Genomic DNA, 14,344 nt, shown 5'->3' with positions numbered 1-14,344 from the left:
GCATACTATTTTAATGACTATGCCTATCAACGGGGGGGGGGGGGCTGGCCCCCTCAGACATTTTAGGGGGGGTGGAAGACCCCTCAGACCCTAGGAGTTGGCTCCTCTGGAAGCAGGGATGGGCAACTATCAGTTTTGGTTTCTCTTAAGTTGAGTTCTCTACATTTCTGCATCAATTTACCTTTTGTTTTATGTCCCCATGAAAAGTCATCAGTGAACTTATCCTAATAAACACCCCCCAAAGCAATTTCCCTTATTCAATGCACTTTTGTATTATTTTTCGCCACTAAAGATGCATTTTTGTACACATGGCTTGGCTTGAGAACTGCACTGCAAAATTCGTAGAGATGTGAATTTCCAAGGGCGGCTGTGCTTCGGTTCATGTACAGTTTTGGGGAATTGATTCACCTTTAAATGCAAACTGCACAGAACTTCTCCCATCCCTCCTCAGGAGGAGCGGAGCCTGTGGGTGGTGTCAAGCTTCCGTATCTGCAAGTAGAAAAGCCACATGGCCTTATTCTGAGTTCTCTTGTGGGAGTCCGTGCTGTAGACACAGTCTTGAGAAATGAGCCCAGAGTGGATTGCTTTTCAAACAGTCTGGGCTACACCTGTATTTTGCCCAACTTCACCACTGTTGTACTTTCTTACTCAGTTGTTAATATGAAAAAAAGACAAAGGTAATCAATGTGTTAAAAAACACACACCACAATGCAATTTCTTTCAATGAATCCTTCACTGATGAGCTCCTAATGAGACTGACCTTTAGAAGCCAATTAGCCTCGGTAAAACAGCATAATCACATTTAAATAATGCTTTTTCTTTATCCAAATGAAGCTCTTTGTCATTATGCAGGTTTAAAGAGCACAAGCTACCTAATTGTTCCACGCATGGAGGTCTGTTACCCTCCTGGGCTGAGTAAGCCACTAGGTGGTCACAGCAAAATGAAATCGGAGAGGACAAATGCCGAGTCTGATTGGAGACGGGTTTCTTAAGTTAATTTTGATCTGCTCTGGTTCAACTCTCTAAAGAGATGTTTCTGCAAGGTGGGAAAGAGACTTGGTCAGATCAGGCTCGTTGCCAAATTAAAAAAGATTTGTCAGCATCTTCGTACTGGGCAAGGGATGGGGAACCTGTGGTCATCCAGGTATTGATGGCTGCAGCTCACAGCATCCCTGGTTGTTGCTCAAGCTGGGGGGGGACGGGACAGGGCTGGAGCCCACCATCATTTGGAGAGCCGTGAGTTAGTCATTGCTGCTCTACAGAGAACACTCATCATACAAGTTGTTGTATAAAATCTACGGTAGAAGCTGCAAAGGGAAAAATAATACAAAAGTGCATTGAATAAGGGAAATTTCACAGAACCTGCAAATAACCTGTAATCACTGAATTTTTCTGTGTATGACGAGGTTTTTTATTTTAAAATTATGTAAAAAAATTAGGGGTCGTCTTATACACGGATAGTGCAGAGGGTGGAAAGGTGATTGGTTGCTGCTGCGAGCAGGAGATTGTCAGCAATGATAGGGTGGGTGATCAGTGGTTGTGGCAAGGCTGCTGTTGATAGGCTGGTGCTGTGGCAATTGGGCGGGTGATTGGTGGCTGCTGGCGGTGAGTGGGTAGTTGATTGGTGGCTTTGTCGGCATTTGCTATTGTCACACTAGCGTTGGTTAGTCGGGTGAGCGATTTTAGGCTCACCCCCCAAAAAAAGCTCAACAGGGGGCAATCCTCCCCCCCCCAAAGTTTAACAACTCTTGGCTCCCCCCCCATTTTCTTAATTTGAAGTCCCCCAAAATAGGGGGCGTCTTATACATGGGGGCATCTTATACACAGAAAAATACGGTATTGTAAATAAATGACTGCATCTTCAGGGCTTAGTTCCACCGAGTACTGAATGCTCTTATCTGCACATGCGAATCAAGAGCACACAGTCCAGTTTTTGCTCACAATTAAGCTTACTTTGTCACTTTTGCCTTTAACCATGATACCCCCACCCTCAGGCTGTGTTGTAGATGCTTATTATCTGTCTTTTAATTATTAAATATTATTCATATCCTGAAGGAGTGTCTCCACCACCATCGTTCAACCCGGACACTGAGGTCCAGCGCCGAGGGCTTTCTGGCAGTTCCCTCACTGCGAGAAGTGAAGTTACAGGGAACCAGGCAGAGGGCCTTCTCGGTAGTGGCACCCACCCTGTCGAATGCCCTCCCATCAGATGTCAAAGAAATAAACAACTATCTAACATTTAGAAGACATCTGAAGGCAGCCCTGTTTAGGGAATTACTGATGTTTTAATGTACTTTGTTGGAAGCCGCCCAGAGTGGCTGGGGAAACCCAGCCAGATATGGGCGGGGTATAAATAATTTATTATTATTATTATTATTATTATTATTATTATTAATATTATTAATCCCGCTGTTGCAGATAAGAGAGCCAACAGGGTGTAGTGATTAAAGTGCAGGGCTGTAGCTAGGGGGTGGGGAGGTGGGCCCCTGCCAGGGGTGCAGGCGATTGGGGGGCGCAAAATCAGCTAAAAAAAATGTCCATAAATATAAATATTGGTTATTGCCTTATAAGAAATGGTTTTATGAATGGGTGGAGGGGGGGTTGGAGGAGAGGCAGAAAGAAGAGCTAGTTTGTCTATGGCTAGGGGGTGCAATCTGGACGGTTCTGCCAGGGATGCAAGATCACCTAGCTACAGATCTGTTAAAGCGTCAGACTAGGACCATGGAGATCAGGGTTCAAATCCCTACTCGTCCATGGAACTGACTGGGTGACCTTGAGCCAATCACTATCTCTCACTCTAACCTACCTTACAGGGTAGCTGGGAGGATGAAATGAGGTGGAGAAACATGTGCTTCACCTTGAACTCCATGGAGGAAAGGTGGCCTATAAAATGTAAGGAACAAATAATAATGAACAAAATCTTAACATCGCTACCGGTGAATATTTGGCCAGCTCAGACTAATCTCTGTGGAAAGGGTCATGGCTCATATGGCCTAGAAAGTGTCCTCAGCTGAGTTTAAAGGTCACAGAAGGTCACAGAGAGGGCCATGGTCTCTGGGGATGTCCAAAGGTGGAATTCATTCTGAATGCTGAAGTACACTCCAGCGTTATTATTTTATTCTGGATTTCCCAACACATTCTGAAATGGTGGATCCACCCAGTCCTGCCATTCATCCAGATTTTAACTATTAGGCTTAGAGAGCATAGCTTGCCCCAAATCATCTATGGAATTCAAGCCTTTGAACCCAGGTCTGTTGGAATCAGGAATACAGGAACCCATGCTGAATTAGGCCGTGGTTCCATATAGCTTAGTATTGACTACACTGACCAGTAGCAGCTTTGTAGGGTTTCACACAGGTTCACAGCCTGAACTGGGACCTGCTGCAATACTCTTGCTAGTAGGTCACACCATTTATGCTTTTCCAGGCCACGTGTTACATTGGCATTGGGTTACTTGCTCATTCCTTGACCATCCTCAAGACTCACACTAGACCACATCTGCCTTCACTTCAGCTTTTGTCCAAACAACCTGAGCATCTTGTGGATACCTCCAGGTCCTGCAGAGCTGTTTCTTTCCCACTTGAGCTAGAGACTCAGGGACAAGAAGAATGGTTGTTCCTGCTAAGGCCTCCAACACATTCTGCTCACGGTTTGGGGGACAAAGAGCCAGGGTGGCGTCCTTTGAGAAATCTTCCCAAGCATGATGGCATGAGAAGAGCAAGTCCTTCTGTCTTCTGCTTCCTCCTTTCATGCTATAAGGAAACAAGGAAATTTGACCCTAAAGGCTGAAACAACAAGGGCGCAATGAAAGAGATGGAGGTGGCGTGAGGCTGCCATAGTGCCCATTGCACCCGAAAAGAATGATGCAACAGCAGTCAAGTCCCATCCTGTTTCCTTCCTCCAGCTGGGATAGTGCAGAAAAATCTGAAACTTGAAGCAGGCACACAGAGGAAGGTGACTCATTTGAATGGGGTGTATTAATACTTAATAAATGTGTCATCCATAATAAATAAGAACTAGCCCACCCACAAGGGCACCAACTGCTCATGAATACCAACGGGAAGCAAAAACAATCCCAGAGGAGCTGATCTGATGGTGCCCTTTCAGGGGAGGAAAGAAAGATGATGGCTCTAACATTGTAATTGTACAGAAAATAATTAGCAGAGAAACAAAAGATGCACACACTTCTAACCACTGTTCTAGGCTTCCCAACAAACACCCCACCACCACCGCCAAGTCTAGGAAACCTGTGTTTCTATCTGAAAAGTGGCACCTTGGTAAAGTAATTCATGATCTGGTCATGTCCAGACTAGACTACATAGGCTACCTTTAAAAGACGGTTCAGAAATCTCAGGTGGTCTAGAATGCAGCTACCAGAGACCTATTGGAGCAGCCAGTCATGTAAATTCTCATTTCTCCACAGTGCTTAAAAGTGTTTAACTGGACTGTGCACAGCAAATTTTGCCTCCAGATATTTTACAAGTATTATGTATTCCTCACTACAGCATGTTTCTTTATTATCTCTGTGTGCACATTCCCCCCAGAACTCCAAATACAAAGGCACAGTGGCAGTTTAATCTCTGTTTGCCAATCACTGAAGACCTGACAGGCATTTCCAGAGGGAACTGTGCGCATTGAACTATAGCTCCTGCTACAACAGTACTGAGATTTTCATAGGAAGACAAGAAAGCAGTTTATCTGATGGTTCTGAGCTTCTCCAAAGAATAATAAGGGAGTAACTCCTCCCCGCAATCTTGTGATGCAACAGAATCTTAAGTATGGAAGAAATTTAATACAGAGGTGAAGGAACTTCCTTATCTGTATTCCTCCTGCAGTCCTTCAGATCTTAGTTCCCCCCACTTCACACACATAGTAAACCCATCTCTTGCTGAACATGTTCTCTCTCTTTCGGATCTTCTGGTTTTGCCTCTCTTGCTTTGTAATTTCCCTGCCTCATCAGTGGAGCCACCTGAAAAAGATACAGCAGGGATCAGCAAAGCAGATTCTGAGAGAGAGCTCTTTCTCAAACATTTGTTTAGTCGTTTAGTCGTGTCCGACTCTTTGTGACCCCATGGACCAGAGCACGCCAGGCACTTCTGTCTTCCACTGCCTCCTGCAGTTTGGTCAAGCTCATGTTGGTAGCTTCAAGAACACTATCCAACCATCTCGTCCTCTGTCGTCCCCTTCTTCTTGTGCCCTCCATCTTTCCCAGCATCAGGGTCTTTTCCAGGGAGTCTTCTCTTCTCATGAGGTGGCCAAAGTATTGGAGCCTCAGCTTCAGGATCTGTCCTTCCAGTGAGCACTCAGGGCTGATTTCCTTAAGAATGGAGAGGTTTGATCTTCTTGCAGTCCATGGGACTCTCAAGAGTCTCCTCCAGCACCATAATTCAAAAGCATCAATTCTTTGCCAATCAGCCTTCTTTATGGTCCACCTCTTTCCCAAACTGAAACATTTTAATATTTCATGTTTGCACCCAAATCCTAAATATATTTACTCAGAGGAAAGCAAAAAAAAATGATTTCCAGAAGATATACATCAAAGTAAGTACATTAAGGGCAGGAGCCTTACTTAAAAGCTGTTTTGGGTGGGATTTGCCCAGAAAAGTGGCATATAAATATGTTTTGGATTGAGCTGTAGTGCTTCAGTGCTGTCAGAAATGTGTCTGACCTCCACAAATTGAGCCACTGAATCAGCTGGCATACCAGGGTTCTGCCTAAGCCACTTTTCTCCCTCTGTATTTTTTGTTCCTTACACCAGCAGCGCTCCACTGGCACAGGGGTGTTCCTTTGTTAGGGTCTATTCCCCAAGCACTACCACTGTTCTACCGCACCGGGTTCTGCAAGCATAAGAGCAGTGAAGGGCTGGAATGAAGAAGATGGAGAAGACAATTGCTCCAGATAAGAAACAAGAACCAATAGATGGAAATTGTAGATAATCGGATTTCTGCTAAATGTTAGCAGAAACGTAAGAGATGTTTGACAGCTCTTCCTGTCTCAGGAGGTAGACGTTCCTCCTTCATTGGAGGTATTTGAGCAGAGGCAGTGTCTGCCAAGGATGCTCTACTTTCAGATCCTTCATTGTGCTGTGGGTTCGACTACCTCACCTCCAAGGTCCATTCCAGAACTATGATTCTATGACAGGAGTGAGTCTGACCCCATTCAGCAGGCGTAACTCAGGAAAAGAATCAGCCCACCAGCCGCTCATTATCACCACTGTCTCATGGCGACGAACTGTGATTGTGTTCCTCACGCTGACAACAATGCTTTTGTGAAACAAACTCATTCCAGATACATTCATCTGGTCCACAGCTTTTGTCCCTTCCCGTGTCCCCTGCTGCTGACAGAGTGTCTAAACATTTAATCATCCTGCCTTCTCCGGCAAAATATATGACTTGTCTAAGAGCAGGACTGATGCATCTCTGTGTTGTCAGCAGCGGGGAGGAAGTCAATTGCGCTAGCTATTTGTCGGGAGGCTTCCTGTTCAGGGAACGTACCTGCTAACAATAGCAAGCTTGCCTCAAAACGTAATGCACGTATGTGATCCTCTGGCATTGTGCACCTCTGGGCACCTCTCTGAATGCTGCTTTCAGTTAAACCTTCTGCGTTTGTGGCAGTTGTTTTCTTCAGTTCAACTGAACTCACTGGCCTGTTAGGGTCCCTGTTTCTCTGGAAGAGGCCCACACATATCTGACCCTCTTTGTGTAGGTCACCTTCGCACCAGTGCCAATTTAGCAGCTGCTGCGTGTGTGTGGTGAGCAATCCAACTGCCTCCTCATATACTTAGTGAACCTGTGAAGGGAATCGTGATCTAAAGGACGACAGGCCTGGCCCCACCATGAAACAGGCAGCAGCCTTGGGTGACAGGTATTGAGGGGCAGGAAGTGGACAGGCCTCTGTGTACCCCCTAAGCTAACCTGATGCCCTTAGGGGCAGTGAAGGACGTTGTCCCATTGCCAGTGTCAAATGACAATTCAGTTGCCAGTCTAGTAGACTGAATGGGGGCAGAAGCCATCTTGTCCTTTGCTTCTGTCAGCAAAGTGTCTTGCCCTGACCCTGCTCTGCTGACGTCCGTCCAGTTCTAGCATCAGGGGTGTCAGCTTGAATAAAATATGGGTGGGGCAGGAATAATCGTTATAATCCGCATAATCGTTCACATAACACAGTACACATACACCATTTAAACGGCAATGCCCATCAACTTGGGGGGCAGTCCGCTTAAATATATATATTGGGGGAGGCAAAGAGGCTGTGACCTCTAGGAGTTGGTTCCTATGTCTAACACAATCCTTTATGGTTCAGGCCTCTGGGGAATTTTAATGCAAACATTCATATGATGTTATAAGAAATGAATTAGCATATAGAGGCTTTCTGGAGTAGAAACCATAATTGAGCTCTGTATACTTCCTCAATTATGAGGCGAATGGGGGTGACTCAGGTGTGATTTTCACAGGCCCAAATTGGATTGTGCCACTAACATGGCATCTCAAGTCAGTTCAGCGATTTCGTAAAGTCCCATGACACTCTTTGGACTTGGGTACACAACACAAAAATTGCTGCGTTGTTAAAGGGACCACTTTATTTTATTTTATTTTTGTGAAAGCAAAAGCAAGCTGACTAAGGAAACACACTGAGCAAGTGAGGAAGGGAGTGGGAGAGGTAGGGGAATCTTTCATTTTGACGGTGAGGTCTAGCATACCCTCCAACATTTCTCCAGTGAGAATAGGGACATCCCATTCCATGATGATAATTTTACTGTTTATAACCTACACATCTTACTGGGTTGCCCCAGCCACTCTGGGTAGTTTCCAACATATATAAAAACATAATAAAACATGAAACATGAAAAAAACTTCCCCATATAGGACTGCCTTCAGAAAGCTCAGGCGTCAGATAACTCCATACCCTCCAACATTTTTCCAGTGAAAATAGGGACATCCTAAGGAAAAGTGGGACATTCCAGGATCAAATCAGAATCAAGGACATCCTTGGAAAATAGGAACACTTGGAGGGTCTTGTCTAGGTTTTAATTACAGTGAATTATTTTCTTGGGGAACTCCAGTCACATTGATTTGGGGGAAGAATGTTTAAATAAATATTTTCAATTTGCTCTATGCTGTTTTTTCCCACCACTTCCCCTTCCTCTTGTCAAGTTAAAGGGGAGATCGCTCTCTTTCCCAGAATTGTTCATTAGTTCAGTGGAACTAACTCCCAGGTTTGGGTAAATAGGTATAGAATTGCATTTTCCTGGGAGTTACCGGTAGTTTGCCACTTTTCCAGGTAATAGGAATCCAATCACAGCTATTGCAGTTTTAAAAATGAATAGACAGATGCAATGTAGAAAACACTTTCCTGTATGAAAATATTGTTAGAAAAAAGATACTAAAATGTTAGTTTAAAAAGATATATCACAATGCTGCAAGTGATGGGAACTGTGAGTGCAGTGGGTTTGTTTTTATGTTCTGTTACGGAGATAATAGACATTTATTGAGGGTTGTAAATTTTAAGGGTGTACTGGGAAGGGTGAATTGTAGCTCTGTGAGGAGTCTCTTGACAACTCTTAGCATCTTTAGCAAACTACAGTTCCCAAGATTGTTTGGGGGATGCCATGACTATTAAAGTGTGTCAGAGTGACTGAAGCCTATGGTGCGGATGTGACCTCAGTTTTTAGAACAGGCCCTTTTCTGGGGTTGCAAGGGTATTCACTACTTTTATATTTTAATGTTAACTTTTAATATGAAATGTGTTTTTTTACTGTAATTATCACAAAAGCCCTGTTAGCTTGGCTGTGAACCCTACATTGTATATATACGTGACCCAGTTTTAATACTCCTGTGTATCAGAAAGTTTACAATATTGTGTTTCTGTTGCAGCACATCCAAACTTAGTACACTGTTTTCTAGAATAGGACCAAAAGCTTTAAACATGTGAGTGTGTAAAGCATTCTGTGTTCCCTTTGCTGCTCCATCAGCAAGTGGAATGGGTATTGCAATTAGTGAGAATGTAACTCTGGAAGTCAACCATAAAAGTGCAATTCCCAGAGGCCTTTCCCCAGTGAAAGTTTCATGCAGGCCATGCAATATTAACAAAACACAGCCACCACAAAGCATAGAGTCAAAAACCTCCCTGTGTTCACTTTCCTTCAGCTATAAAGGATTTTCCTCTGCAAAGCTCCTTCAATATATCTGAGAAAATAGCAAACAACAGGTTCCCTTCTGGCTATAGAAGAGGTTCATGGCCACTAGTAGCTCAGTTGAAAAACCAAATAAGCAGGGATTGCTGGCAGTTCAACACGGTTATAGTTAGTAGGGTTAAATTTGCTGAAATACCATCTTAACCAGTTTATGGCGGCTTGGAGCTAATTTCACTGTCATTGACATATAACCAGGAAGGAGATCATCTGGCCCTACAGATTTTGTTGAATGGCTGCAACTGGATGAGCCTGATGATTGGAGTTATAGTTCAGCAAATTTGGCAGACCAGAGGTTTCCCACCACCACATTGTAAGGCTGTCTGCTTCTTGTCTAGATATGGGACCCAGAGATCACTTTGCTGTACTAAGAGATTGGATATCTTGAGCCACCCAGTCGTGAACCGCAGCTCTTCAGGAAGCTGTGGGCTCCTATCAGAAGTGATTAGCCTTACTATGATCCCTTACAATATTCACCCCAGTCGGGTATAAATATTTACAGGAATTTTGAGAATTAGAAGGATAGCTATTTGTGTTCCCAAACTACTCCCTAGGTTTGGCTATTCCATCCCTGTAAAGCTATTAACCTGACTGCAGGTGGATGCAAGGAATATTTGTGGGATGTGAAACACAGAGCAGTCAAGGACAACACCCCTAGAGTGGACATAAAAAGGGGATGTCTGGAGCAGCCAGTTGGAACTTCCTGTTTCCTCCTAGGCTGGGACAGACTTCCTCTACATGTGACCAGAGGTGGGCGTGGCCTCACCTGTGCAGGTAACAAAAGCATAGGACGGGTCACCATCTCTCTCTGACTACATTCGTCGAAGAAGCAACATTTTCTTAGCCGAAGATTTTGTGGACTACAATCTACCTCGTCAGATGCACGAAGTGTCATCCTGAGTTACACAGAGACAGACTTGGGAGGTCAGAGAGAAATCCAATGCCAAAAAGTACAGACAATAATAATTATGGAATCACTAGTAATGCTGTATTTTATCCCAGATCAGTTCACAAGTGACAGTATTGAACTTATTGATATATTGTAATTCAGCAGTTTCACTTTTCAGTCTTCCTTTGAGATTCCTTTGCTTTGGGATGGCCACTCACTCTTAAAGTCATATATAGGGTGTCCTGGTGGTTGAAATGTTTTGACACACTGGCTTTTGAATATTGCTATTTCTGATGTCAGATCTGTGTCCATTTATTCTTTCATGTTTATCCTATCATTGCTGGCACATGTGTGACATGGGAAGGTGAGCAGTTTTGTTTCCTGTGCTGTAAAAAGAGCACTATAGTGGCCTTCTTTATGAGCCCTCTGATAATTCAATACACATCATGAAGTTCTAAATGAAAGAACTAGATGCAGCCTATCTCGTGTCTCAGAAAGGCCAGCGCAGCATGGACAATCTAAGTTGTGACTGCAGGGATCTCACTTCTCATCCCAGCTCTGCTATCTTGTCATTACATCCATCTGTGACTAATGGTTCTGGTCTGATAGGCTACAGTCTGTCTCCTCTGCCCAAGGAAGCACAAAGAGGATATTGGCAGGATGATCAGTGATCGATCTGTCTAGATAACAGAGTATGTATCTATAGCTATATATATATATCTGCAGCCAATGCCCTTGTTAAAAAAACAAAACACTGTTTTTGCAATTTAACCTCTACTGAAAACAGGAATTGTCCCCCTACCTTGTTCCCATTCATTTTGTTCCTTATGGGTTGTCCCACTAATTCTTTTGACATGGCAGCCAACCCCACCCCCTGGCCCATTTATCTGCTCCAGATCTGTCTGCTCTGAATTTTCCTGCTCAGGGTTCTGCCCAAGACTCCTTCCCTGGCCCCAATCCAACCATGCCACATGGTCTGAAGACAATGGAGGCTACCAACTCCTTGATGAAGCAAAGCCAGTCAGGGTCTGGTCATGCCTGGGAATCACATGTATACCTTGGGTGACTTGGGTTCCATGAAGGATGTGAGATAGGAATGTGAGAAAGTGAATCAACCAAAGCCCTTGATCTTGGGCATCAGTGACGATGAGGAGAGTCTTTGGGACTTGGCTTCCCCTGCACCGCTTTGCTGTGTTTCTGGTTTTGCATCACAGAACCCCAACCGAGAGTGTGGGAAGCAGCCATCTGGGCATGCTTGGAAAGCGCTTCAGAAATGGCAAGTAATATTCATAATAGATTTCACGGCAATTAATTACTCATGAGACTTCTAGTTTCCTCCGTGTTCTGTTCCTTCCGAATAGCAGCGTTGTGCAATATATACTCATCATACTTCAAACGCTTACACAACTGGGCTCCACAAGAACTAGGTCACGTGGGAGGAAGCTGCTTCTTCCAAGCCAGAAAAACATTTGAGAGAGGTCAACAGCGCTTTCAAAGCTGAGATGCGGAACAGGATCATTCTCCTCCCAACCCACAGAAATGAATGTGTACGTTCTCTGTTGCTTCCTCAATGGATCAAGGCTTAAAAGGAAATATTTGCATGTTGGTAGCATGGAAGAGGCAATAGAGTCCGGCAACCGTTTGAAAATAGTATTGCTCCTGGATGTATTCAAAAGAATATGAAAGTTGCTTTCTTGTAAATATTTTTTTCTAATCCATGGCCTGTCTAACCCATGTGCTTTTAAAGGTTGTGATCCTATGGCTACGCACCTGGGAGTAAATCCCATTGGAGTCAAAAGGACTTACTCCTGAGCGGACATTGCACTGCATAGAACCAACTGAGAACTGTTTCTCAGTATGTATAGTTACTGAGCTGTCTTGAGCCTGCTGTGTTAATAACTTTGCATCTGCTTTGTTTAACTTATTTTTAATTTGCATTTTCAAAAAGGTTTAATGAAGGAAAAATAATTCTAAAAGAACTACAGTTTGAGGGGAACCTCATTTCAAATATCTTCTAAAACATCAGGTTTCTGCATGCCTAGTTATCCAGTTTTAGATGGCTCCTTCCCCAATATTTTTTCCTATGCATTTAGCAATCCAAAAGTGCTATTTTAGGTTTAAGACGCAACTTTGTTGTTGTTGTTGGGGGATCAAGCTGCTACTATGGAAAAATTAGAGGTCGAAAGAAGAATATGCTTTGCAATAACTCAGCTATTCTGAGTTAAATTCCTTTCATAGATCTGTTCTTTGCTGCATAATTCTTTACAAAGCTGACTCATCAGGACACAAGAGCACTTTGAGTGACGATATTGAGTCTGCTTTTGTACAGGCTGTGCATATTTTTGCAGCTAAGTAGTTAAAAGTCCTTTCCAATAAAGAAGTTTCATTATTATTAATTATTTACTCAGCGCTGTCATTATGACGGATAGGTCTGCCCAAGGCAGGACGACACCAAAGCTTCCACAAGGATCTTACTGTGCTGCACCAAAAACAATCCCCACCAGTAAACAATGAGCGCGTGAAGCGTGCTAAGACACGGAGACTGAGCCCAGATTGATTTACTTCTGCTTGCTTATCTAACAAGAGGCAGAGTCTTAAGATGCAGGCTTCTAAGATGTTTAACAAGTAAAGCCAGGACTGCAGAACTGGCGCTTAAAGACCTGGTGCCCATGGAGACTGGTAAGGCAGAAGGCAGGGAGAACAACAGTAGATGAAGTCAGAGCAAATGAATCATAGAATTGTAGAGTTGGAAGGGACCCCGAGGGTCATCTAGTCCAACCCCCTGCAAGGCAGGAAACTCAGCTCAAGCATCCAGGACAGATGGCCATCCAACCTCTGTTTAAAAATTTCCAAGGAAGGAGCGTGCACCACCTCCCGAGGGAGACAGTTCCACTGCCAAACAGCTTACTGTCAGAAAGATTTTCCTGATGCTTAGTCAGAATCTCCTTCCTTGTAACTTGAAGTCATTGGTTTGAGTCCTCCAGAGCAGGAGAAAACAATATTGCTCCCTCTTCCATGTGACAGCCCATTTGAAGATGGCTAGCAGATCTTTCCCTGACATGCAGATCAGCCCACCCCTGAGTGGCTGTAACTAATACTGGGAGCGGCCGTCGAGACCACATAACACTGGTCTTGAAAGACCTACATTGGCTCCCAGTACACTTCCAAGCACAGTTCAAAGTGTTGGTGCTGACCTTTAAAGCCCTAAACGGCCTCAATCCAGTATACCTGAAGAAGCGTCTCCATCCCCATCGTTCTGCCTGGACATTGAGGTCCAGCAGCGAGGGCCTTCTGGCGGTTCCCTCACTCCGAGAAGCGAAGCTACAGGGAACCATGCAGAGGGCTTTCTCGGTAGTGGCACCCGCCCTGTGGAATGCCCTCCCACCAGATGTCAAAGAGAACAACAACTACCAGACTTTTAGAAGACATCTGAAGGCAACCCTGTTTAGGGAAGCTTTTAATTTTTGATGCATTACTGTATTTTAATATTTTGTTGAAAGCCGCCCAGAGTGGCTGGGGAATTCCAGCCAGATGGGCGGAATAATAATAATAATAATAATAATAATAATAATAATAATATACCCCCGCCCATCTGGCCGGGCCTCCCCAGCCGCTCTGGGCTGCTCCCAACAGAATATTAAAAAAATCAAACATTAAAAACTTGCCTAAACAGGGTTGCCTTCAGATGTCTTCTAAAAGTCTGGTAGTTGTTGTTCCAGGCCCTCTGCCTGGTAGCAGGCTGAGGTGGTGTGGGACTGCCCCTTTCACCCTAATGGAGCACCTTCCATTGATAGAGCCCCTTGTAGTTTTTAGGGTGGGAGGCATAGCCGCCCCCATCTCATACACCCACCCACACCCCACAGAGTGTTTCGGCTCATATGCTACTCACCTTTCAACCAAGAAGAGGAGGCCATCCTTAGATTCAGTCAACCCTTAGAGGATGCCGCGTACCTGTCTGATCAACCAGCCGATGGAGGTTCCTTGCAAGCTCCACCAAACCTCTTGCATTTTTTCCCAGTGGAACTTCAAATCCATAATTGTCAGCCAGGTGGCCCAGGCACCCAAGTCTAGAGGAAATGGAGTGGCTACAGAAGGTGCCCTCAGAGGTGGGGCTGGAAATGAGTCTACCCAGGGGGGGAAAGCGATAGGAAAACGGTGGTATATGCAATTTGGTGACATAGTTCCTATTCTGCCAAACCTTTTAGGGGGTAAGAATTTTTCCACTGACCTTGCTGTATGTTTTCACTGGTGTTTTAAGTGGTTTCACT

At 44.3% G+C, this 14,344-nt stretch overlaps 1 long non-coding RNA gene across 1 annotated transcript; it reads right to left on the bottom strand.

The window, feature by feature from the left end:
- Nucleotides 1–4,500: 4,500 nt before the first annotated feature.
- On the bottom strand, nucleotides 4,501–6,825 carry LOC310848840. Its single transcript, XR_014566650.1, has 2 exons — nucleotides 6,495–6,825; nucleotides 4,501–4,969 (listed from the first exon to the last, which is right to left on the bottom strand). It is a non-coding gene; the product is annotated as an uncharacterized lncRNA (long non-coding RNA).
- Between the last annotated feature and the right edge of the window lie 7,519 nt (nucleotides 6,826–14,344).

Source organism: Podarcis gaigeae (assembly GCF_964106915.1).
Source record: "Podarcis gaigeae genome assembly, chromosome: 1".
Taxonomy (NCBI): domain Eukaryota; kingdom Metazoa; phylum Chordata; class Lepidosauria; order Squamata; family Lacertidae; genus Podarcis; species Podarcis gaigeae.
This window is presented reverse-complemented; position numbering and strand designations above follow the sequence as displayed.